The sequence below is a fragment of the Agelaius phoeniceus genome, chromosome 7, assembly GCF_051311805.1.
Source record: "Agelaius phoeniceus isolate bAgePho1 chromosome 7, bAgePho1.hap1, whole genome shotgun sequence".
Classification (NCBI taxonomy): Eukaryota; Metazoa; Chordata; class Aves; order Passeriformes; family Icteridae; genus Agelaius; species Agelaius phoeniceus.
Genome location: NC_135271.1, coordinates 41,123,556 through 41,149,930, shown reverse-complemented (window position 1 = coordinate 41,149,930; position 26,375 = coordinate 41,123,556). Strand labels below are relative to the sequence as shown.

The 26,375-nt window shown below is 41.4% G+C and overlaps 1 protein-coding gene across 3 annotated transcripts in view; it reads right to left on the bottom strand.

Moving 5' to 3' along the window:
- The window catches only part of LOC129122828 (kalirin), a 400,978-nt gene that overhangs the window by 38,833 nt on the left and 335,770 nt on the right, over positions 1-26,375 (bottom strand). The gene's annotated exons all lie outside the window — the stretch shown is intronic.

Below are 26,375 nucleotides of genomic sequence, written 5' to 3'. Positions count from 1 at the left end.
GTGAGTGGGAGAGTGCAAAACTGTTGCATACCAATACCCTCAGATGCTGTTTGGCACTGAGGAAAAAAGAACTTGGGAGAGATGATCACTTGTATTTGAGTCCTCCCTACTGCTTGCCTTGCCCACTGCACCCTCTGAGCCTTTCCAGCATTGCTGCAGGACCTTCAGCCCATGATGGGTTGCAGCTTGATTCCTAACAGTTAAACCCTGGGGTTTTCACTCCCTTTTCCATAATACTGCCATTTACTTGCGGTGACCTCATTTGCCAAGTGATGTAACAGTGTGCACGATCGAGCCTGGCACATCGAAGCAGATGTTTCAGTGGACACAGAAACAGTATTATGAAATGAAAATATTGCCTAAAACCTGAGCAGCAGCAGAGATTACAATGGCCTTTATGAAGATCAGCTTACCTAAAATAGCATTGAAAGGCCTTTGGCTGCAGTCATATGCTTCCCTCCTAAAATGAAAGATTGTTGCTTGTACTACTGTAATGTGACTCCCAAAGGAACCAGCAGCTGCAGGTTTTGAATTTTATCATTTTTGGCCACTCTGTTTGACAGAGTTGACTGAAGCATGCTCAAAGGACACTCCTTCCATAAAATTTTCTTCTTTAACTCCAATAACAATAAATGGTTGCATACTTTTTTTTTTTATGGTGTGTTTTGTTTTAGTTTCTAACAAGGTAATAAGTTCTATTTCAAAGAATGTAAATCCAAAGAGTTTGATAGTTGATCTAACTTGCTTTGTTTCAACTGAAGAGAAATGATCATTGACTCTGTCATTTACATTTTCTGTCATGTCCTCTTATCAGGGAGGGCAAAATATGAATCAATGAAATTCAGCACAAACAAGTAGAATATTGAGAGGAGCCTGAAAGAACTTGCTAGGTTCATTTATCAAAGGTTGAGCAGAATAATAAGGTCTATTGATAAGCACATTCCCAGCCCCTGCTTAATTTCTTTCCCTGAAGACACTTCCAATAAAATTCTCTGGCTTGTGCAATCACTGTTACATGTAAATTGTTCCCAGATGAATACATTCATTTCTGTTCTTCCTACACTCAATTCAGCCAATATAGAAAACTCAATTTTCATAGAGAGAGACCTGTGTTTATCCAAAACAGCCAGAGATGTGCTCTTTTCTTCCCTAAAACTACATTTTTCTTTTTGTGCTCAATGCATGCAGAGGAAGGTCATATGACCTGAGCTTAAAACATCCTCAGGGTATTTGGCAGTGTGTAATGCAAGAGTGTCCAGGAGAAACAAAAGATTTTGGTAGCTGAGTGTAACATTTTCAGCCTGAGATCCAGGTACACTTAATGTTTGTCAATAGCAAATCCAGTGTGTCTCAAACCATGGGGAGACACATCCAGGGCAGCTCAGTTACAGAGCTGCTGCTGGGAAGGGACAGAGCCAGTCAGTGAAATTCAGTGTGAATTGGACACTGCTTCCTTTGGGTTTCTTTTGCAAATCCTCGACTAAATCTCCATCTTATCCTTACTTGGCAGATATAAAGATATGTGCTTGGGGGAACCACAAATTAATTTTTTGCTAGTAACTGGGAAGAAAAGATAAACTATTAGAAATTCTCTCCAGAAAGACAGTGAATCCATTGCATTTGACAGGGGCTTTGAGTTAGTTTATTTCAGCTTGAATAGTAAGGGATTTTGTGGCATCCTAGGTTCAGGAGGGATGGCCAACAGGAGCCCATCATGGAGAGACAGAGGCACTGGCAAGGAACAGGGCTGTGGGAGCACTGGACCATAGTGATGGAGAGCAGACAGCAACACTGGGACCTGGGCTAGGCAGAGGAAAGTGGTGAATACCAGCAGTGGTAATCAGCCAGGCTGATAAACAAGCTTGTAATGAAACTGAGCAATTCCCTTACACAACTTTAATTCACTTTGAGATCAAATTCTCAAGCTGCATACTGGGGAATCTTAAAATTAAGGAAAAAAACCTAATAACCTTTTTTGCTCTTGCTCTAACTCCACTTCTTATTACTCTTATATTGATAGCCTGCCTGCCTTGCTTGTGCTGTAGCAATTAACATGGTATTATCCCACCTACTTAACCTGAATATCCAACAGGGCACTTCCTTGGCTGAATATTTCCTTTTTCAGTCTCAGAATTACACTCCCTTAACAAATTCTGTTTTATGAATTCAGTATTACTTCATCTCTGCTGGAAGACTTTTGGCATAAACATCTGTTTCCTTTCATAAAATAAGAATGATAAATAATAAGTAAGCAATTTCCTCTATCACAGGCAATACAGTAGCAGAACTGTGTGTTCAAACCTCATGAATCTCCACCCATTCCAAAGAAGAGACTGCTGAAATGCTCTGTTTGCCAGAATGAGTCCTAAGTGGAGGGAAAACAGGCTTGAATTAGAAGAGAAGGAATTAGCCTTTACTGCATGAAATAGGAATTTATTGTTGCATCACCACACCTAACAATATGGTTATGAGGTGGTGGCTCTTTCAATGACAAATTTCTGCAAGAAAACAATGAAAACACAATATAAATCATCTTTTCTTCTCAGAATTCACAAGGCCTTAGTAAGCAGTGACCCTATTAAGGGCATGTACTTATCACAGCTTGCACTGCTTCCTTCTCTTCTTTCTGGGTCCCCTTTCTGTCCCTCCAGCAAAAAGGGACCCTTTATCACACTGCTCTGTACTGTACCATAACTAATGTCTGGATTGATCCAAGGTGCAGATAAATGAATTTGCCTCTCTCCTGTATCAAAGGTATTTTTGTCAGTAATATGCACCATTGAGGCATGGGGAAAAAAAAACAAACTAAAGAGGGTTTGAAAAGAGTCTGAAAAGGCCCTGCAGAAAACAGAGAGAAAACTCAGGGGACAGAGGATTCAGAGGCAGGAGCGCTTTTGGCAGGCAGACAGAAGGTTTTTGTCACTGGCACATCACTGCCCAGCTGCAGCAGCAACAGCAGCAACAATCTCCTTCCTCCCTCCTGAGCTGAGAGGGTCCTGGGCTCCCCAAGGAGCCTTTCCCACTGCCCTGCTCCTGCTGCTCCCCACACAGGGCAGGGCAGGGGGACACTTGCAGTTGGCTGAGAGGTGGCAGCAGAAGATGTGCCAGTGTCTGAGACTGGCCCTTTCCCTGGGGGTCAGGCAACCCATCAGTGGGAGTGGGAACTTAGGACGAGTCTTATTTCAAAATGTCTGTAATACCTTTTTCTAGCCTTCCAGTGACAAAGTCACAAATAAAATTGAATGATGCTACAGAGACTTTAGATCACATGAAATACCTTTCTGTCAGGCTGAAATCACCAGTAATGAGTGTAAAGAAAAAATACAGATGAATGTGCAACGTTTTCCAAACTGAAGCCAAAGAGAATTGTGGTTCTTCACAGATATCTCCAGAGAATTTACACGTACCACAATGGCAACAATACTAATGTAGCTAAACCTTATTCCTTTCATATGAAGGACAATTTCATCTTCTACAGAAAACACTGTTTATTGCCCAATTTTAGTTTTTCTACCTCCTTGAAACTTGGCAGCCATTTGACATCATCTGTCTCCATTAAGATACCATGGGTCATCAATATTGCCTATTTGGACAATTATAATCCCAAACAGTTCCTTTGCAAAAATTTCTACAACTCACTGGCACCATTACATACAGTTGGGTTCTAATTGTACAATAAATGTCATTTATACTGGTTAACTGCATTTTCTTTTCTGATCACTTTATGTCATTTTATGCCACTCTTTTTCTCAGCCTTAATTCTACTTTGCAACCCGATATAATTTGACTCATCATCCCTATAATAGGTCTGCTTCTCCTCTTTCAAGCTATATAATAGGAAATATTCTGTATCATGCATACTGGTTAGCAATAACAAGGGCACACTTTAGGAGAATTATCATGTGTTGCCATAGACAAGAAATGCAACTAATGTAAATTCATATTCTAGTAACAAAACCTGCATCACTGTTGACACAGTGCAACAGTAACTGATTCAAAAAGTCTCCTGCAAACACAACTTCCATGATTTTGCTGGTAAATGTGAATAGTGCAGAAAAGATGGACTGCTCTCCCTGCTTACATACTTTTGTCATGGAAAGAAGTAAGCTTATTTCTAAGGAATTGTTAGAGCATTTTTTGATTACTAAAACTGGGAAGGTCGTCACACAAGCAACACTGAAGGAAGCCAAAAAGTGATCTAATCTCTCTTTACAAAATAAAAAGTAGCCAGTCAACAACACTAAACACAGAAGTACAGCACCCACCAGAGAAACAGGCAGGAGAATGGTCATTCCAAAAATGGGCTACAGCGTAACGCTATACATCTACAGCTACAGATCTGGCATAGTAAATTTGGGTTTCTCTTTTTATAGAAATGTTTCTAAAAAACTCCTTTGGTAAACACCAGCAGAGCCTTTACTCCCAAGCACAGCAAATGCACTGAAGGAATTTGATGCTGTTGTTTTGAAGTACAAGTCTGCTCTCCTCACCCTCTAAAAGGATACCCAAAACAGGAGGGAATGAATGGCACTGCTTGAGCAAATGCCTTTTAGCAGGATTTCTCAGTGAGTGAAAGCTCCAGCACCACCTGCTCATGGTCAGAATCTGCTGCAGCCCACGAAAATTGCCTTGGGACTTGAAAATAACACTTTTTAAACCTGCACCAAAGCTGTTTAGAATCAGGGACAGAAAATGTAAAAGCCAACATACCTTTCCCTGAGCAGTTCAACAGGTGTGTGCTACATTAACTAACCCAGTCTCTGTGCCGCTGCCACCCTGACGTCATTGTTACTGGGTTGACAAAAGGTTTCCATGACAAACTAGAAAGCTGATCTGTTATCTCCTCTTTGGAGGAAATTGAAATGCCCTCTCTCCCATATTCTGCTAGACCCACCCATCTTGTTTTTGGCACGCAGCACAGAGAGTGAGCTTCTGTGATTGATTTAGATTTCCCTTTGCTCTGAAATAGAGAAACCAACTTGTTTGTTGTTTTTCCCCTAACTTAAACTAGAGGGTGTCACCCTCATCCCATTGCAATCCCAACCACCTGACCCACAGCCCAATCTTCTTTGTAGGCATGTTGACTACCATGCTCAAAAAGAGAACAGATAACACTGAAAGAAGACAAACTTTCAAGTAACGAACTAAAAACATTATTAAGACATTTGATTCTCTTCTTGGCTATAATTTATTGCCTCTTCTAGCAGGCATGACCCATAATAGTTAGCAGATGTTTGAAACATCTCATTTTGAACTTTGCCTAGAATTAAAAGAAATCTTGTAGAATTTAAATAGCAGCTGCAGAATAAAACAAGGTTGCCTTTCTTAATGTGACAGAAATGTTCATCCCAGCCTAAAACAAGGATGACTGTTTTATGTTCTGTAAATACTGAGGAAGCTAAATTTCTGTGCACAGACACCCACACATATATAAATTTTATAGGTGTCTAATTTGCAGCAGTTGACATGAAATAACCCCAGTGGAAAAGGCTGGCCCAGCTGCCTGAATGCTTCTTAGGTTTTTGCTACAAAACCTGCAGCTCACCACAAACAGGAGAACGATGGTCTATATTGGCTGTGAACATCAGGTTAGCAAATTCGGTGATACAAATTTATTTATTATCATCATTACTATTCTCACAGCACCAAGGGAGAACCCAGCAATCCTCAAAGAGGATGTCCTGGATATGGAAATGAACCCAAACAATCTCCAGGGAGCCATAAAATACACTTCTCAACAGCTGTGCAACCCCACCAGCCTTTTTGCCATGCTGGCCCAGCAGGGTTCCTACCCAGTGCAGCAATGCAAAGGCACCCTTTGTTTAAGTACTGGGATTGATGCTAAATTCAACCTTGTGGAAATAGTCCCTGTGGATCCTCTAGGGCTACTGATTCCCCTGCCTCTTGTTCCTACCATGATTAGACTTCAGCCAAAGGGTAACTAATTCACTGACACAGATGGCTAAGCTTCTGAATTGAGGAAGTTAACATACAAACAGCTAATTTAAAAACAAGTTTAGATCTCAAGATGAATTATTGTTCCCTTTCAGACTGCATGCATTTCTTCTTTGCTTGACACTTAAAGATTTTTCAATAATTCCCATACTTGCAGGTTTCTCAGTGTTTGCAAGCAGAGATCTGATATGGCAGACATAAGATCTGAAACGGCAGACATAAGATCTGAAACAGGTTTTGAAAGACCTGCTGTAGAGAACAAAGATGTCCCTAGCCTTTATGCATCTGGTTTGAGTTAATATTTGTATCCCCTTAGAATACACAAGATTTTTCCTAAGCTAGGCTTTTCCTAGTACACATGTTTTAGTAACATAAGGTTGTAATATACTGCTCTCAAACAGATGTGCTTCTGGAGGTTATCCCAAGGAGAACTGCTCACCTTCAGAGGGAGGCAAAGTCTAAACCAAGACTGCTCTATTGTTTTTGGGGAAGACAAAATGCCTTGATTCCCATTAAGATTATTTTAAATCTTGCTGCATGACAGCTGCTTACAACTAATGTGGCATGTAATATTAAAGATGTTATTACTGAACATGAAAATAGCTAACACTTTTGCAAATCTAATCAACATATTTAATTCATTGTCCCACTGTGGTTCACAACTCTAAAAGACCTCCAAACCAGTGCAGGACTTAAAAAAATAGACTTAACCAAAATCTGTTCTTGTTGAGCAGAACTCAGTATATGCTTAACATCAAGGGCATGCGTTTAACGGGCTCATGAAACGCGTCCTGGTTTATGATTCAGCACAAGCAATTTGCAGCTCTGTTTTCATCTTCCTTATCATGGAATTATGACAGGCCAGTGGCAGGAACCAGAGCTTTGGCCTCCTCAAGGGCCCATTGGGCTGAGGGAGCCCAGCACACAGCACCAGCCTGGGGCACATCAACCTGTGCCAGCCCCAGTGGGGAGCCCTGGTCAGGGTGCTCCATTTACAGCCAGAGAACAGGAGAAGGAAAACCACCACAGCTAATTACACACCAATGCTATTCAGCATGAAGAAAATACATGCTGGAATAAGACCCTCAGGTGTTTTTACTGCAGATTTACTGTAACTCTACCACTCCCAGCAGGTGCCAGCAGGTGTCAACACTCCTGACTAGGAGAACAAACACATCACCTGCATGCAGTTTTTATTTAATTACCATGATTTTCAGAAATATGCTCTGCAGTGCTCAAAGCACAGTCATTAATCTTCAGTAATCTCTCTGAACAATTTCAACTTTTCTGAGTCTGAAGCCCCTGTATAAAGAAGGGTCTGTATTGTCTGAGCATTGGATTTTATGCAAGGCAGTTGCCATGGCAATGTGACAGAAACAGCAGAACCCAAACAATATTTGAGCATCAAAGAATTCTAAGTGCAGGGAAAAATCAGAGCTAGATTCTAAGTTAGAACTATAGGCTGTCCAAACTGCAGATTTTGAAGCTTAGGAAGACTGGATATTATGATAAGCTCTCTTGGGGATAGCTGTATTCCAGCAATGCATTATCACTGATCTGTTCCCATTATAATCCATCCATTTCACAGAAAACGACATGTTTTGTAGGGGAGTGGAAAAGCAATCTGAAAAGGAACAATTGCACATCTCACCTTTGGGTAGAGAAAAGAGAAAGAGGGAAGAGGAAAAAAAAGGTTATAATCCAAACTGTATTTCAATAGAAAGCCTGGCTGTTATAAAAATAATAATGGTCTTGGCTAGTCACTTGTTGTGAAATAATGAACCTTGTGCACCTTTATAATATTATTGCAGGCATTGTATAGAGCACCCTAATAAAAATGGATGGCTGACTAAATGAGAAAAGGCTGCTGCATTGTTTTATAAGGCAAGAATCCAGTTCCAGAACACATAAATCGTAAACTCCACACCAAAGAGTTTATACCAAAAACACAACATAGCTTTATTGTTATTATTACCCTGTTGCTCTTGTATATGCTGCTACAAATGTGTTTTCAAAATAATTAAAATCCAAAAGCCTTAGCAACGGAGCAGACCATAATTGTGTCTCAGGACTGCTGAGTGCCCCAAGCTGTTACAAACCTGCATCTAAGAAAGGTGCTGCTTTTATGTTCACGTGGACTGGTTTGCCACTTACAAATGGGAACATACAAATATGGAAGGTAAAAAAACCTAGCAGAAGGCCTGGGACATAGATGATCTTTGTTCTAAATCTCTCTTTGTTGTCCAATGTTTAACTTGGATGACTCCACTCTCCTATATCTTCTGAGTCACAGAAACAGGGATAGTGCCAGTCATATTTTCATGAGACTGAGTACAAGCTTGCATTTAACTAATGGTTATTTTTTGCAAGAAACATGCTTTTTGGATTAGCACATTTCTAGCAAGAGAAAAGCCACCTCAGTCCTGGGCTCCTCCACACCACCACTGGCCCCTGAGCCTAAAGAGGGCTGGTGTCCTTCCCTCCATGACAGTGAGATCTGCAGTTTTTAGGACTGGTCCTGTTTACCTATGGAAAGCCAGCCAAGCTATTTGTATCAGCAGCCTGTTCTTTTTGCTCCTGACTGCTCGTCCAGCTGCAGGCATTAGCGACATACTTTTAATTTTTTTGGCTTCTCATGCATAACTAGCAGTCCCTAAGGAGCAGACTCAGCCCAGGCCAGCTTCCCACAGAGCTGGGCTGTGTGGACAGTCTCCAGCTACAGTGGAAGCTTCTCCTGAGGGTCAAGCACCTATGAGGTCTCTCAGCCATGTGTAGGGTCTAGTAATGTGTGTGTCCATAAATACATGTGTTCATACTACTGCATTTCTTCTAATCAGAGCAAATTGTTGGTTGCTCTCCCTAGCCTTATGTGGGTTTCCAGAGAAATGATTTTTGAGATCAGAAGCTTCTGCCAAGTTGCTTGAAATTTATTCAACGGGTATAAAAGTTGTCAGAGGGCAGAGCACAGACAGATGTGGAAAACATGAAAGAAAATGTTGCTTTCTTATAAAACTAGGTTAAAAAATTTCTCGTATCATAAAGGTAAGGATAAGTCTCTCCAGGATTTCTCTACAAAATTGCCTGCCCTATAATAATTCTGCTTTATCTGTATCTGTCAACTAGCCAGGTTTCCGTCGTTTAATACATCACATGTTTATTTTCTATTATTCTCCTCAGTTAATAAAAATATCACATGGCCCAAATCAAATGCTTACAAAAGTCTATCACTATTTCCTCTATTAGCTGAATTATAAACTCATAAAAAAATATCAAGCTAGCTTAATTTTATTTTCTATAAACAAGTGCTAACTTGCGTTACTTACACAAAGAGGGTTTAATACATCATTAACTCTGCTCTTTATTTGTCATTTCACTATTATTCCTAGAGAAAATATACCAAGTTTGTAATTCAGTGGTATGAACTACAAATGAGGCAGCAGATTTTGAAAACTGCAATTTTATCAGCTGACAGGTGAGGTGGAATATCTGACACGAATCCTCTTACTGTTTTTATTTTAGGTTAAATGCAATTTCTGAAAGTTTCTCAGGATCTTTTGTGTTATTTATATCTCATGTAGGAACACAGATAGCCATTACTATGTCAGTAGAAACCATACCAGCTTTGCTGCTGTAGCTTAGACATTCTTATAGCATAAGAGTCTCTGCTATGGAAACTTGAACAGATCTGGAAAGCAGCTCCCTAATGGACATGTTAATTAACATGATCCCCTGTCCTCTTTCTCCTGGACAGGACCAAACTGTCCCATTACATTTACAGCTTTAAAAGCAGTCTTGCAACAGAGATCAAGGATCACCTGTTCCTGAGAGCTGAACTGCACTTTAATGTTAGCCCTGAACCCCAGAGACTGGAAATGACTCAGGGTGGGTATAATCTGCAGTTGCTCAATGCCAGGACATTAAATCAGGTGTAGGTGTATGTCTGATTGCTTGCAGGCTGCCGTTGTGCTCCTTTTTCTGGGCCATGCTAGAAAACACCTGCAGAGCCTCCAGGCTGGAGTGGTACCATCAGCATTGCTCAGCACAAACCATGTAGAGCTCTTTTCATAGCTCCAGGATAAGCAACTTCCACTCACACACCACTATAGTTCCTGAAGTGCCAGTGAGGCAGGCCAGTCTATGGTATGATGGCTTATTTTGTTGTAATAATTTCTGATTCAGTATTATTTGGTTTTACTGTAACCAGTTGTCTGTGCATTTCAATGTTTAAACCTGCTTCTTTCCCAGTCCACTCCTGGCTGCCTCTGCAGTAATAACAAAGTGTGATCTTGGATATTTTGGCATGTGATTAACAGCTGTTCAGATTGCCTTGGCAGTTTCAGAGTATACTAATTGGGTTAACAAGGCACTAAGTGCTCCAAGGTGTTATGAATATGTTGTAAAATCAAAAACTCTGCTGTCAAATGCATTCATTACTCACAGCCTGTAATTTGCTTGCAAGGAGCCTACTCCAAAAGGCAATATTTCCAGCCCTTTCTCCTACTCATCTGTGAAAGACATTAGCACACCAGCACCAGGAACACCTTTAATCAATACTGTCCCATTCCTAGAGAAGGAATCTCAGCCAAAAGGCTCCTTGGTATCTTTGGAGAGTGTCAGATTCCTTCTCAGCTGCAGCCAACAACTGGGTCCCACCAGGCCCCCTGCCATGGGCTGCCCTCGCCAGTCTCCTCCCAGAAAAGCAAAATCCAATAGGGCACCTGGACACAACCAGTCCCAGTGGGGCATGGACCTGATCCCATCAGGTCCAAAGTCTGGAACACCCAGCCACTGCCTGGGGCTGTTCCACATGCCTCACTTCCTATTTATTCCCCATCCCAGTCCCTTTATTCCTGTTTGCATTCTTCCACTCCCCACCATTTGCACTTGAGGCACCATGCCTCATTCCCACCTCCTGCTATCCAGGCACACTGCCTGACAGTGTTTCTGATTTTTGCAAAATAACAACCTCAGCAATCAGACCAAAGGGCTTTCACAAGCACCCTGTGCTCTCCATTTCCCAGGTAAGATCAGACCAATGACACTACTGCTCAAGCCTACAGAACAGACAAAATCACAGTATCATTTGTTCCCATTACCCCTTGTGCTGAAACATGCTCAATTTATCCACTGACATAAGAGACATGTTCATGTGATTCCTTCTCCTGCTAGTTCTTCCCTACTAAAGGTTATACCTCCTGATTTCATTTCTTTGGAACTGAGCAACTCATTCTTTACTGTCTTCCCTTTTCCTGTTCCTTTCCCGTTTCATTAACATGAAAGCCTCACCCAATGGTGACATTCAAGTTGACATTAATTTCTGCTGTATTTGAAGTCAGTGTAATAAGATAAAACCTATAAAACCTTTGCCTGATACAACTGAGACATACTAACCTGAATAACTGGGCCAGTTATCCAGCCAAAACACTGGCTGAAATTAAAACTAGATGGTGGGACAAAAACAGTTCCTCACCTAACCAGCATCAGTGAACAAAGTTCTGGCAACACTGAGGCTGGATCTAGAAGTATGGAAAAATGAAAGTTAAGAAACTTCATTTTTTCTTTAAAAAACTGAAGATGGAATAAACCACTGTGCACTATGCAACAGGCAGGGGAATAACACATGAATAAACAGAAACAGGTAAGGAAATGATCACCTAGTCAAGAGTTTGTTTGCAAAGAGTGAATCAGCCAAGAACACACGTTAGCGGAAGCTGGAAAGGTGTGTGCAGAGGATGGCTTGTTCCAAGGAACAGCTGACTGCAAATGGTAGCAGCTCTTTATGCATTCCTCAATGGAAACAGGTGTGACAACAGGATGGAAATGTTTAATCTTTGGGTCTGAAAACATGACACTTCCTTGCTCTACTAAATGACTAGTGTGGGCTCAATGCCAATAGGAGCCTCACAACATTCTCTTGTTCCAAAGCAATAATCTGCTTGAGAGAGGATACAGATTCAGGCCCCACTAAAATCAGTTCACATGTGCTTAAAAGAGACAGGGTTTGGCCTGGAAATGGTTTCCAAAAGTGGAGGTGGGAATGCACAGGTGGGATAGGCAGCTGAATGCAGACAGCTCATATGTGCATTCTAACACAACACTTCTAACAGGAGAGAATTCTATATTTGTTATATCGCAGTTGAAGAAAAGAGAAACTCTTTTTCTGCGCCAAAAAAATCACTGGGACCAGTCACACAATGGAAACATGCTGACCCTCAAACAGCTCCTGGAATAATCACTTGCTTTAGCACATTGCACCAGCTCATAATGGTAGGCAAAGAAAAAAATGCAGCATAGCAATCACAACTAAGCACAAAAGGTTCAAATCTGACTGATTTCAAAGGACAGTAACTATATGCCCAGCATGGAGCTTATATTGTGCTAAATTGAGGCTGCCATTCCCTCCCTCTGCCTGCTGCTCCTGAAAGAGCTTGGTCACCTACCCTGTGTGGTGAGTCAAGGCTGTGCAATCCAAGCTGCTTCCAGTGACTTCTTTCCTCCTACTCAGCCACCAGAACCCCTGTAACACATCACAAGGCTGTGCAGGGGGAATGACTGCAGCTGGGTAATCTAACACTCCTACACTCCTAACCCCTTTAGCTCCAGCAATTTAAAAGGAATGCTCACAATTTATTTAATCCTAAAATCCATCTTGTCACAAGAGTTAATAGCCAGATAATGCTATGCATAACATTCTAAGCATGGCGCCAGAAATATGAAAGCATTTAAATAAAAGAGTTTGCAGCAAACCTTCAAATCCAAGGTTCACTCATTAAAAAGCAAACCAATGTATTAATCTCCATTGCTGCATATTTTAAAGACATAGAAAGCCAGATCTAAGATGGATACAGAATATGAGAGAGACCTCCCATGCAATTAAAGTCGGTTGCTCTCTTACAGCTTGTCAACATATTTGTTAGGACAGGATTTACCATCAAATTAGAACAAACAGCAAGTGAGACCCCTTCTGTTAGTGATGATCATGTGAAAAAAGCAAAAACTATTCTTAATTCTGCCATCATTTAGGGCTCATTTAAAACTCATTGAACTGCTAATAGCTACCATGATTTTATTTCATTTTCCTCAATCATACAGATGCTGTCTTGGGAAACTCAGAAACCCTTACTGTGCCCCATCATGAGTTTATCTTTACAATTAAAGTTGTTTCCCTTTGCCAGATTTATTTTCTCCTCTAGAGCACAAAGAAATTTAGCAGGAGAGACACAATCTGTTGTGACAAAAATGCAAAGCTAGAAGAGTGTTCTAGCTCTTGCAATGGTATTTTTTATTGTTTCCCATGAGGGGAATTATCCCCATTAATGGTGATTGCAAATCCCTGTATACTGGGACATTAGCTTCCCTTATGCTTGTTACTGAAATGAAAAGAGACAACTAAAATATTACAGAGCTGTTTTATAAAGCACTTATCCTATTAAGCCACTTAGCCATAGTCTTTACATAGGGATGGGATGCCCAGAAGAGTTCTTTGGGGAATTAATGAGTTATAACATTAAAAAAGCAGAGGAATGGGCTCATTCATTAGGATCAATTTCAGTAGTTACTGTATTGCCCTTATCAGCAAAAATGCCAGGTTTGTGGATGCAAGTGGCCACCTTTCAGATCTGTACCTGGGGAGCACATCCTGGTTCTCCTGAAATGCAGCAGTGCTGCTCTTTGTCTCTCACAGCAAGCAAGGACTTGGGAACCAGCAGATGGAAAATAAGTTGTATATTTGTTTAAAAGACATCTGCTTCAGCCCAGCTCTTACTTAACTATCTTATTCTTCTATCTCCCCCTCACAGGGAAAGTGATTTGTTCCAAGGCTGGAGGCAAATCCTGCTCCTAGTGAAACAAAACCCTGAGCAGCTGATCCTGAAAGGCTGGATGTGATGTGGATCTATGGGAGGCCCAGAGCCAGATATTCACCTGGTGAACAGTGAGGTGCTTTCCTTGACTTGAAATTAAACTCATTTACGTATCACCCTGTTTCTTTTGCATTTCTTCAAAAGACTTACCTGTTGTGCCTTGCATCTCTGACCTTAGCAGCTGCCTAACCCAGTACAACAGCACTCACCATCCCTTCTTTCCCTTTGCAGTGCCACATAACTAATTGCACTTCAGCCTCAACAATTTTTTTTTGTGGAAACGAGCAGCCAAGTGCTCATAAATAACACATGGGCATCACACAAAGAGAAGGTCATAAGGCAGGAACTCGATGAGCCTGAGAAAGGGTTGATTTTTAAGGTCCTTTCTCAGTCCTCAAATTTCTCTCCCAGAAGGCTGAAGGAGAGAGGTTTCATAAAGGTAAAAGGTACCAAAGGTTCAGTTCCCAGGGAGGGCAGCAGAACTTCAGATTTGGAAGGAGTTTCTGCAAAATAACTGCACTAAGGCCAGAAGCTAAAAAAGAATGTGAAACCTCTGAGATTTCAAAAGGCAACCCACAAAACCCCTGGAGGCCTGGTTTACACCTCTGTTATATCTGAGAGGCAGAGGGATGGGGATGCTGCCATAGTCTGGTCTGCAACAAAAGCCAGGTTGTTCAAGAACCTCAGTCCCCAGCCTGTCCCTGCAGTCACAGCTGTTTAAGCCAGTACAGAGCTGGGCCAGGCTGGATCTGCTGCTGGAGAGGTTCAGGGGGCCATCAGCCTTTAAACTGCCCCAGCTCACACGGGAAGCCTGCACAGTAGGGGACTGTCCAGGATGTGAAGGCAAAGAGCAGTCAGCTGAATGCCATTCTGCCCATTTTATAGGCAGTGATGGATGGAGAACATGGCCCTGACACTTCTAAGTACAATCAGTTAAATTCATACGAAAATCAGCTCTCACTGCATTATCTGCAACAAGCCAGAAGGCTGAAGTTTCTCTGTGTGCATTTCAATTTCCTTTCTTTTCTCTATATAAATGTCACACTTCTAACTGATGGTTTAATGACTTGAGTTTTAAAGGAAAATCACATGGCTTGGGTAAGTGCTCCTTCTGCTGGGTAGACCCCTGCTGTCCTTTCCTATTGACTGCTTAGGATCATGCAGTAAATATCAACACTAGAGAACTTCTACTAATAATGCCAGCTGAGGCCCAGGACCTGTGGGGCACAGCTGGCTCCCACCCTCAATTCTTCCTGCAAGCTGAGAAGGATCAGCACCTCAAGAGATGGTGCCCTAAAGACATAAAAACTGACTCTTGTGAAAATAAATAATCAGCAATCAACACACAGCTTTTCTCCATGCCAGTGGAAAACACACATGTGTGGTCCAGCCTTGTGCTTTCAGTAATTGTTTATTTGCAACCACGGTCAGGAAGTGATGCTGTAGTATCAGGGAAAATTAACCCAGGCAGAAAAGGGCTTGTGGAGTTGTGCCATGTTTCACACTCCTCTGCTTCTTGCCTGCACACATTTGAGAAAGGAGAGTTTGATTTGGATTGTTAGTGGGTTTTAAATTAATGCAAGACACAAACAGAAAAATAAAGTTGGTCTGGACAACCGCAGCACTTGGATCCTGGACACAGAGGCTTGGGGGAAGCTTTGGATGCCTCTCTCCCTTCTGGTAGCTGCCAGTAGCAAGGCATGCATGTGGTTTACAAGGTGGGGTGAATGCTGAATCCAAGGCAGGGAGGTGCCTCCTGGAGCAGCCTGCACAAAAATACTTGGCTGGAGAACAAATACTGCCTCAGATCACTGAAAAGGCCATGAGTTTGTGGACAAGCAGAAGAAACCAGAATAGCCCTTCCCATAACTCAAAGCCTTTTCCTACCTACTTGACCTAGGGGTGAGAAAAAAAAGAATCCCATACTGGGATTTAAGGAGAAAGAGAAGACAAAATAATGATTTACTGAGTGGTGTGATCACTTTCTCCAGTCCCCTCACATGGAACATCCCAATTCTCAGGAAAGTTTTCACCTCCCTCAGCTACTTTGCCAGCTCTGTGCTTCCCTGTGGCTTGCCCTCCATGTCCCATGCCTCCTTCTATTGCCTCCCAGTCCAGTACCTGTGTGCTTCTGATACTTCATGGTCACAGCTGTGCTCAACCAGGCAACACACAAAGACTAAGGTCAAGAGTTAAAATCAGTTATCTCACTATCTGGCTGCTCCCTCTTGCCCATCATCAGGCATTCCACCTTGTACGAGGGCCATGCCACAGGAGAATGCATCAATGAGTTTTAGAAAGTTTTATCTACATGTTTGGATGGAGAAACATTTACCAGCAGACAGCAGGGTGAACAGAGGAGAAGCATGAGCTGGGATGGTAGGCTGTGAGATTGTCTCAAGACCTGATGAGCTCTGGAGACACTCAGTCTTGATGACTCCCCAGGAAAGGGTAAATTCACCAGCCCAAGAATCAGCCAAATCTGGATAAGGCCACCAGCACACACTAACATCACTCAGAGGGGATGCAAGGTGGCAATGGGTGCTGCTGCAGATATACACTTAATGAAAGCAGAGACCCTTCAGCAGAATTTCTGAACACCCACCTAAAAGCTGCTACACAACTGAATTTAAGGTGTTCTTATAAGTATTGTTTGTGAACTGTATTTTCCTGACTTGATCACCTTGATATGAAGAAAAAAGGAATTTGGAACTGTTTCCTTTAGTCCCCCACCTTCACACACAGTTTTTTTTCCAATATCAAACCTCTTGCTAATATTAACTTCAAACTTGAATGATGTCCAGTGTCCTCTAATGTCCTTGGATCAATGAAGTTTAGTGTTGCTCAAAGGTCAGCTCCTAACAATAAGTTCTGATCTCAAACTTTTCTTCATTTCTAGACAGTTACTCTGTGTTATCCCTATGTGCCCTTTATAGCTGGAACCATCTTGTTCCAAGGTTTTCTAAATTTCTTGAACAAACCTGGCACCTCTAGTAAGCATTAACCACACACAAATTATGAATTCTAAAATGAAAAAAAAATCTATGCCAAAAAGAAAACATATTGTTCCTCCAGAGGGATGTATTTTATATTGTACATCCAAATTAAACAAACACACTATAATCACCAGAATGAAACCCCAGAAACAGCTCAAAACAACAGCACAGGAAAAATAAACATGAACTCAAACTCTTTGAAGAACAGGAGGAGAACAATCAGATTTAGATGAAGAACAACTTCTTGCTTAATGACAACATAGAAAGTTGAACTTGAGATGAAATTTTAAAAAAAGAATAAAAATACCCTTTTTAAAAAACAAGTTCTGAATACTGTTTGCTCCTTTCTTTCCATGCAAAGTACTTTAGATGGTCTAGTGGCCCAAGAATGGATACAGAGACAACCCCAGAACACTGAAGGACGATTCCTATTCTATTTATGTCCTCATCTGGACAGGACCCCATAATCTATCCACTTTTAATTAACTATTTTTTCCTTTAATCAACAGACTAAATTGGAACACCAGCACAAGGCTGAGGCAGGAGTGTCCATTTTTTGTCTGAGCAGGCTGGTTTCCAAAGTGGTGTCAGGTTTTTGGGAAGGGGGTCTGGGCAGGTGCTGTGCACCCCCCTTAGAGGTGATGGTGCAGGTCAGTCCATGGCAGCCCAAGGTGAGGAATCACCTCAGCAGTGTCACTCCAGGACTGGCATCCTCTGCTGTGCACGAGGGGCAAGCACAAAGGTGAAAAGGAATTGCTCACGAGGAGGAGGGGAAGGAACACAGTGTTAGTTTTGATAAGCAATGATAGGAAATGGCCTTTAATGACTTACATTAGTGGATATAGAGGAGAAAGGCACTCAATCACTTGATCTCTTCAAATACATATGCTTTTGCCTAACCATTTTTGCTGGAAAAAATACTAATTTTGACTAACATGAATCAATTTGAACTTTTCCCCAGTCAAAGACCAGTTCAGAGATAGAAACTCCTCTCCCACCTGAAATCCAACTCAATTTCTAATGCAAGGTAATTGGCAACAAATCTTTTACATCTGATTCTTTGAAAATCACAGCACATTTATAAAAGTGAAACAACAGCTGGTCCCTCTGCAGAGCTGAAAAACAGAATATCCTTTAATTCTTCTGTGCAAATCAATAATTTATCTTAATCCTTCTATTTTAAAATCACTGAGGTTGGTCATGCCTTTGAAATAAAAACAGGGATTTTCCTGTACTTCCTTCCTTCATAGTCCGATTGTATCAAACTCATTGACTTAAACATCCCCCTAACTTAAACATCCTCTTTCTTCACAGCAGGCATTAAAATATCTTTTTGTGTTGTTTGCTAAGTAATATAGATTTATTGATATGGAGCTTATTTCCTGTCATGTAAGACCATAGTGTTGTCCATAGCTGAGTTTCCAACCATCTTTTAAAGGGCAGCACTCTCCACCATATTCTGTACATTTTAAAATTACAGCCATCCTGCCTAAGCAGATTCATACATGCTTCAGGAGTGCCTTGTGATTGAGAGATATGACATTTGCAGTGGATTTAGGATACTCATCGTATAAACTAAGATTATATGAGTATAGAAACTCTGACTGTGTGCCTTGCACCTCTTTGGGGAATGTGTCCATCAGCACATCAGTACAGAATCTGATTTTCACACTGCTGGCAGGAACAGAAAGGAGAGATCAAGTGGGTTACCACTGAAATTACATTTAAATACCCTCAACAGGAACGTGTTAATATTTATATCTACAGTGTTCTCAGGAGACCTCCAGTCTGAAGGAGTTCTGTACACTTGTTTTATCATAATGGGACTTATATTTTCAAGTGTTACTGATTTACTTCTTTTCCACCAAAGGGGATGCATTAGATTTAGAAGACCTAAGAATAAGACTGAAAGCATTCTGAATGCTGATTCTTATGTCCTAAATGCAAAAGCATAATTTATTTAAGTCAATAGCAAATGTTCTTTATGAAATGGATAGAAATAGAAATGAAAATTTACAAAACTACACACTCTATAAAAGAGAAGTGGAGCATATTCTACCTGCCCTGGATGTAACTGCAAGTTCTGCATGGAGGAAAATGCTGAAAGGACATCTTTGAAGAACTCCTTTCTGTATAACATCACTTTCAGGAACTTGCAGTTGGATCTGTTCTCAGCATCTGATCACTCAACTGAATCTGGATTCATATTTGCAGTTATTTATAGCCACAAAAATCCAACCAAACTTTGGAGATGTGCTAAGAAAATATCTGCTGTTTCTTACACAGGTCTGGAGATAAATTTGTGGGTGCTGTGCAGTGACCCTGCACTGACCACGACAGGAATGGCTTTCCTTTGGGGAAAGAATTGTGTCCAAGAATTTTGAGTGCAAGAACTTCTCAAGTGCAATAGCACTTTGAGAAATCCGAGCTGAAATACTTAAAATGCATGGCAAATTTCATGCCTGCCTTTTATGAAGTTATTTCCTGGAAATATTACCCAAAGAACAATGTGATTGCTATTTCCATGGGCACTACAGATGTTTTGGCTTTGCTGTTATTTTCACAGTGTGAAACACTCAGCACTCTGGGAAATTTCTTGGTAAAATTCAACTACTAGATAAAGAAAAAAAGGGGCCTTTGGGGAAACTCATCCATTGTCATCAACCCCTTTGTAGGTGTGGGGGAAATTGTCCAGCCACGCAGTACAAGAAAAAATGAACAGGGCTCCACTACCTGATTAGGACTTTCTCTGAAGTCCCCTGAATGATTACTATGAAGTTTGCAAGTGCTTCCAACAAGTGTTATATTTTAAGAGCAGCTGATCACATTTTATTTTGTTTTCCAGAAGAGCCTTTTCCAAGAAGGTTCTGTGAAACAAGACAGCCTGTGCCTGGTGCTGCCTCCACCCACAGCTGCAGCAAGAACTGGCTGGCAACAGAAAGCAAATGTCCTTACACTCAGTAGCACCTGCACCCTTGACAGATCTCTTTTCAGAGGTAAATCTCCTGATCACCTCCCTGTTACATTTAGAACTGGATGCCAGAAAAGATAGATAACATGTAATTCAAGCCAGGATGAAACCTGGCTGAAACTCAAGGTTAGTGAGAGTTACTTTTTTGATTGTTTTGAAATCTGATTTCAATCCAGGGAAGACCAAAGTCCATTTTTTCAAAGTTCACAGGGGAAAAAAAAAAGTGCCCAAGGCCCCAGAATTGTCCTAGGAGATCTGTGCTGTAGGCAGAGCCAGTATTAATACCTGAGCTGGAGATTCTTTCCTACATGCATTATAAATCAGTAAAATAGAGCTGCTCTGCTGCAGATGGCAGGTGGGTAAATTCCTGTACAGCTCCAAGCCACAGTGCCTAGTGTACAGACAAATAAAGGCACTGTGAGACCTATCAGCCAAGTCCCCAAAGCAGAGATTAAGTTACACCAAGGTAGAGCACAGCCCCAACACTGAGCAAAGAATGGTTGTAATTACTTGGGTCCCTCTGAGCTTCAGAGTTTTCTGTGAGTGCCCATAAAAGTTTGCACTATTCAAAGTAGGTGCAGCACTTCAGTCCAGATTTCCTTCATTTGGAAATCTAAACACATAGTTTGTACCTTGCCTGTTTGAGTGTGTTATATTTCACTCCAAGAGCCTCAAGTTAATTTTCCAAAAGACTAAAAAGCATCAAATTTAGAGAGACAAGTAGAGCTCTGCAAATCAAAAGCTGGAACATTTTATGATGTTGGCACTGCTGCATTTCTGATAAGAAATACAGGAAGCAAAGGCAAAGTCCTTACTTATACATAGGAAAGAGAGAAAAAAAGAAAAGTGCCACAGTAATATTACTGAACATCAACGATTAGAAAGGCAAGTTCATGCCAAATCAGGCATTGCCAGCAGAGATAAACCAGTCTCATTTTATCAACTCCAAATGTCACTTCAATGACTTCAGTTTCAGGGAGCCATTCACAGTGAAAAAAAGATACATACATTTGTATATTTTTCTCAGAGAAAAGCTGAATTTACAGGGGTCCTAACCAAGATTCTGAGGCAGAACTGAGAGGCAGCCTCCCAAAGCCTAAGGAAACGTTAAGAAATTATCATTAGAGAGACAGAGAGATGTCAGCTCCTGGCTGAACAATTTATTTCCTGGTAAGAGAAACACTTTGCTACTACATGACAGTATCTTCAAAAGAGTTAACCACCTATAGCTAGTGAGCCCTCAAGAAGGCTAATTAAAGTGCCAAAATGTTTTATGTCAGATTTTCCTCTGATCACTATCAGTTTTCTCTTTTCCACAGGTGAGGGCAGTAGGGACTCAGTGTGAGAACTGCTCCAATGCTAGGCAGCATCCAAGCAATAGAAATACATCCTCTGGGGCCATAATTCACTCCTCTTTATCATACCTTCACAGGAAAAATTCACTTAACAGTCAGCAGTCATTTTCTGTTACATAAATTTAGTTTTACTTGTGGTCCCATAAATCACCAGTCCCTGCAAGGAAGCAGCACTCCAGACAGTACACTGAATTCTGGCATATTCTGCTGAGACAGTGGCAGAATAACCACAACAGTACTTACAAAAATGAGACCAAATCAATCCCTTCCTTTGCACTTTAGAAACTCACAGTTGTTTAATCTAATCCAATTTACTGAGAGTAAAATATCTTGGTTGGAGGAAGAAACCTCTTCAGGTCAATGCCTGGCAGATAAATTGATGGCACCTGCCACAGTGCTCCAGAAAACAGGAGGACTTCTAAATACTCCTGATTCTAAGTGACTCCCTGCTTCACCACCCACTCCATATTCCCCTGATCCTGCTGTCCCTTGGCTCTGCCACAGAGTTTCCATTGCACCTTCCAGCTTCCTTCCCATCAGCTGCAGCACACAGCACCCACTAACCACTGGCAGAGAGATTTTTCCACTGGCAGGTGTTTGCTGTTCAGGTCAGTCCCACTGCTCAGGGGCTGCACAGACTCCAGGCCATGGTGACACATGTTTTGGCCATACACAAGCACTTCTGGGGGCCAACACCCCCTGTGCCTTGATATTCCCCCAGCACTGCAGCAGAAATGTGTCCCCTGCACATGACTCAACACAGAGCTCAGGGGCAGTGAGTGAGCGCTTCCCGCTTCAGCAACAATATCAAAGCTGTTTTACCTTGATTAGAAGCTTCTCAAGAAAAGAGAATTTGCCCCTAAGTGACTTGTTCTAATAAGCCTTAATTCTAAAATCTCCCCTCTTGTACAAATTACCTTCAATTAGAAGAGTGATTATTCCCAGATTTTATATAATGCCACCAATATGGAAGAGGTAAAGATCTCAGTCTCATGGCTGCTGAAAGATGAGCTGAGTATAGTATCTAATGGAAAAGATAAAAGTGTATAATGTAGATTTATTTTTAGAGAGCAAAACGTTTTCAGTTCACATTTCAGAGCCTTTTTCCACATCCAAAAACAACAGAAGGAAATGAGAACTGCTCTCCTCCGTATTCTATAAAAGCCAACAAAAAGGAGGCCATTGGAAGCTGGACCAGTATCACCAGAAACAGCTGTTTCACAAGCCAGCAGCTCAATGGGCTTAACAAATGAGAATGCCCTGCATGTAACATTTCCTTTATGCAATTCCCCACTGCTTTGAATCCAAATATAAAGACTGAAATCCTGTCTGCTGTGAATAGGGCAAGGATTTCTCTCTAAGGAGAGGATTTTAGATAGCAAGCTGAAGAGGGCTTACTGTATAGAACAAAAGCTGTCTCCTTTGCCTTTTGGAAAAGGATGAAGAAGTTTTGTGTAGTGGGTTACCTAGGACCTGACCTGGATGCTCAATGGGAATTGCAATTACTGTAATAGTATTCATTATCTATTGATTCTTTAGCACTGAGTCTGGGTCATCAACCCATTTTCCCCCTTCTATACAAAACTTACACAATCCAAATGACAATTCAAATAATTATTTTCCTGTGTATGAGGTATTTTAGATTATAGATTGCATAGAGAAGTAGTCATGGACTGCAAATGGAAAAAGAAACATTTTATATCTTCTCGCCTTCTTTCATTTTACAAAGGTGCAGAACTTACTTGAAGTCTGTGTTTCTACTACATAGTAGTTCATGAAAATTAAATGTTTGAGCCTGCAGATAATTGACTTACATATTTTTGACAGAGAAAAGCCCAAGGAAAGTAAAGATATTAAATACTCATATCCAGATTTAGGAAGCTACTTAATCAGATATTTAAACAGACCAGGACATTATATTTTTTTTTTAATCAGGAGAGTCTTTATATATAATCACCTGATGACTGCCTGCAGTCAGGAAAGTCTGAATACTTAAGGTCTTAAAGGCTTAATAACACTTCTGGGGTCAGGCACATAACTGAGTGTTTTCAAAGCAGAGTTTGCCACCATAAACGTTACAAAAATAGGTCTGAATTCAGCCCTGCATCATGTGCTGGGATAGTGGAGGACAATGCTGTAATTAATGTATAAATGTAATGTTTACATGAATTTTTGTCTACCCCTGCAAATTTCTCATCCAAACAAGGGGGAAAAAAGGAAAGGGCAATGTGCCATCAAATGTACTTTTTGATGGCATCCAACATGTGAGTGACAGAGCAGAACCAGGGCTCAGCCCCCAGTCAAAGTGCTCCATCATCTCCACCAAAGGATCCCCCTGATAAATATTGTGGCCACATTCACATGTCTTGAGAGGAAACAAATCCTGGCTGAATTTACAGTAAGGCTATTTCATTCCCACTTAACAACAAAAACCCTTTTTGTCTTTTTAGGAGTTTGAAATGCAAAAGTAAAGCTTAGCTCCAGGGCTGTGCCATGGTGAGAGAAAACAGAAATTGCTACTTACAACTCAGGAGGAGTTGACTCACAAATAAGTTGAAAGAAATACATGTGACTTGAGGCATGAGGAGTGTTGTTAAGCAAAAGTGCTACTTGAAATTGAGAATCTTTGAGAAGTTGTGATTTTCTTTGTCTAAAATGTTGTTTGACATTTTAGACAAATGCATCTGAGCATTCAACTAATGTGTTAGGCAATCCTCAGGCATAATAGCAAGGTTTAGGGAAAGAACAAAGTGTGTCAGCTAAATCTTTGAATTCTTTTGGCTTCAGAGAGTAATATCAACTCTTACATGTTACTTGAGAATGGCTTCTGGCATGGAGTTAATACATAGATGGTCCCAAGGCAGGATGAATCTGCAGCCATCCTGGCACGCTGCTGGCAGGGCAAAGCTCTTGGCATGGGTTTGCAGATGAAGCTGCTCTGAACAGCCAGAGTTTCTAAAGGTAGGAGCTCTTTCCATTGGTTCCTCTGGATGGAGAGCTCACTGGGGCACATAGAGAAGTCACCCATGGAGGCTGCAGCTGCAAAAAGCTTCTAGTCTTGAATCTGAACTCATGGGAATAAGTCTGCTGACTATGCTGGAGTTAAATAAGCAGGGAAACCCCTGATTGCTGAACCCTGTACCCATTGGAGCTGCCATCAGCCCCACAGGAGTTAACTATAGCATGTATGCTACATGAACTACAGCATGTGTGCCATGAACTGTCAGCTCTGCCAAGAAAACCTACCTGGAGACCATGATATGGTCCTGCCTTCCAGTGCTGATAACTAGCACCCATCCATGTGAGAATATAACACCTCCCAGGCCAATCTCATTTCATTCTGACCCTCCTAGAAGAAAAACTCAACTACACACTGAAGGAAAAAATCCCATGTGGTGAAATGTCACCATTAGGAGTCCTTTCAGAGCTTTGGATCTGCTGACAAGACAGTCCCTGCACAGCAGGGGCCAGCAGGTGAGCCCAATGTCTGAGTGAACACGGGTGTGACTCTGCCAATTCAGCAGGAGGCAAGGCAGCTCAGCTTCATCTGCCACTAATCTGGGTAACACTGTGCAGAAAAAGTGAGAACTATAAAGAGATGCAGGGAGTTCACTCTCCTTGGAGCAAAGACATGATAATGCAGCACTCTAGGAGCTGAATTCTGCACAGTATTCTGGCATTAGCATCAGAGACAATAAGGAAACTGTTCAGCAGGAGCTGCCTCTCTAGTTAAGGATGATACACTGCTACCTCAGGTTAAACAAAGCACATACTAGTAACCTTTAGCCTTAGCTGTACACTCAAATTTGTTTCTATTCATTAAATGTATAACAGGACACAAAACCACACAGCCTTAGGTCAGCAAGTCAAAAAAAGTTAAAAGCATGACACAACCCTTTCCCCAGTGGTAACAACTTTTTTCCCTGTACGATCTTTACTCAGTTTATCTCATACACATTTGCTGCTCAGTTCAAACAAGGTTCTGGATAGAAATTCCTATAAATGTTTCCAGTCTTGCATCCTTAAACCAACTCCTGCCACGCTGGGCTGTCTTTCAGGGTACACAGCCTGTGTTGGCACCATGGCCCTTATATGCAGCTGCAGCATGCAACATGGAGCATCTTACCTGGACGTGGCCAGAATTCATGCAACTGACACAAGGGGCTGGGGAACGGGCAAAGCTTAGGCAAGTGCTTAAAATTAAGCATGAGCTCAAGTACTGCACTAAGTCAGGGCCTTTTAGCAGGAATGATAAATGTGAAAAACACAGAAAGTAAGACAAGTCCATGTGGATTGAAGACTTCTCAAACATCGGGCAAAGTATTTGCATACATTACAGTGGCCTTTGGATGGTAAGGCTTAGTACTTTTCTAATGCACATTATTGGACAAAAAAGTTAAATCATGGGGACATGCATTTAAGATAAATACAACAGATGGTCTTACAAAGGTAATTTATTTGCAATTAACTTATATTTCTGAGTCCAGCTTGAAAAACAGTGTCTGCACTGAACCTTACCTGTGAACTTTACAACCAAAGCTTGGACTTTGATTTTGTGAAGACACCCTTCTACCTTGTCTGAGTGGCAGCATAATTAAAGCCCTGGCAAATATGTAAATCCATAAAGGCATGGGAGAGTTCAGCTTTTTTCAAGTTACATGTGATTCAAAACAATACATGAAGAGAATATGGGCATTCTCTCAGGGGATATGAAAAATCCCATCAGTGTAGCTGAGGTAATTATTAACTGCCCATTTTCTCCTACAATCAACTGCTAATCCAGTGGAAGAGCACAGCTGGATGTATCAGGGTGACAAATTCAAGTGAGGCATCCTAGTGGAGCTGGGGATCTGGACTCAGATTGTCTGACAAGTAAAATGACAAGTATGTAAGTGCTGACAGCATGCAGCTTTCCAACAGAACCCAGCGTGTCTCAGGGCCATCCATATGTTCCAGCATATGTCTGTGAGGAGAGGGGTCCACAATCACAGTCTCTGGAAATGGGAGGTCTCCCAGGCTCTCAAGATAGCAGCCAGGATGGCAGTGTTGCTGCATTAATTGGTGTCTAAGTACCTGCATTCCCTCCAACAAACAACTGATTTCAGCTCAGAGGGAAATATGTAACATAAGCAGCTGTTTGCTCGTTCAGAAGCTGGATCTCACAGGACAAGATTTACTAGGCAAGAAAAGGTTGCTCTGGGCTTTTCCTTCAGAGCCAATTGAATCTCTGTGTATT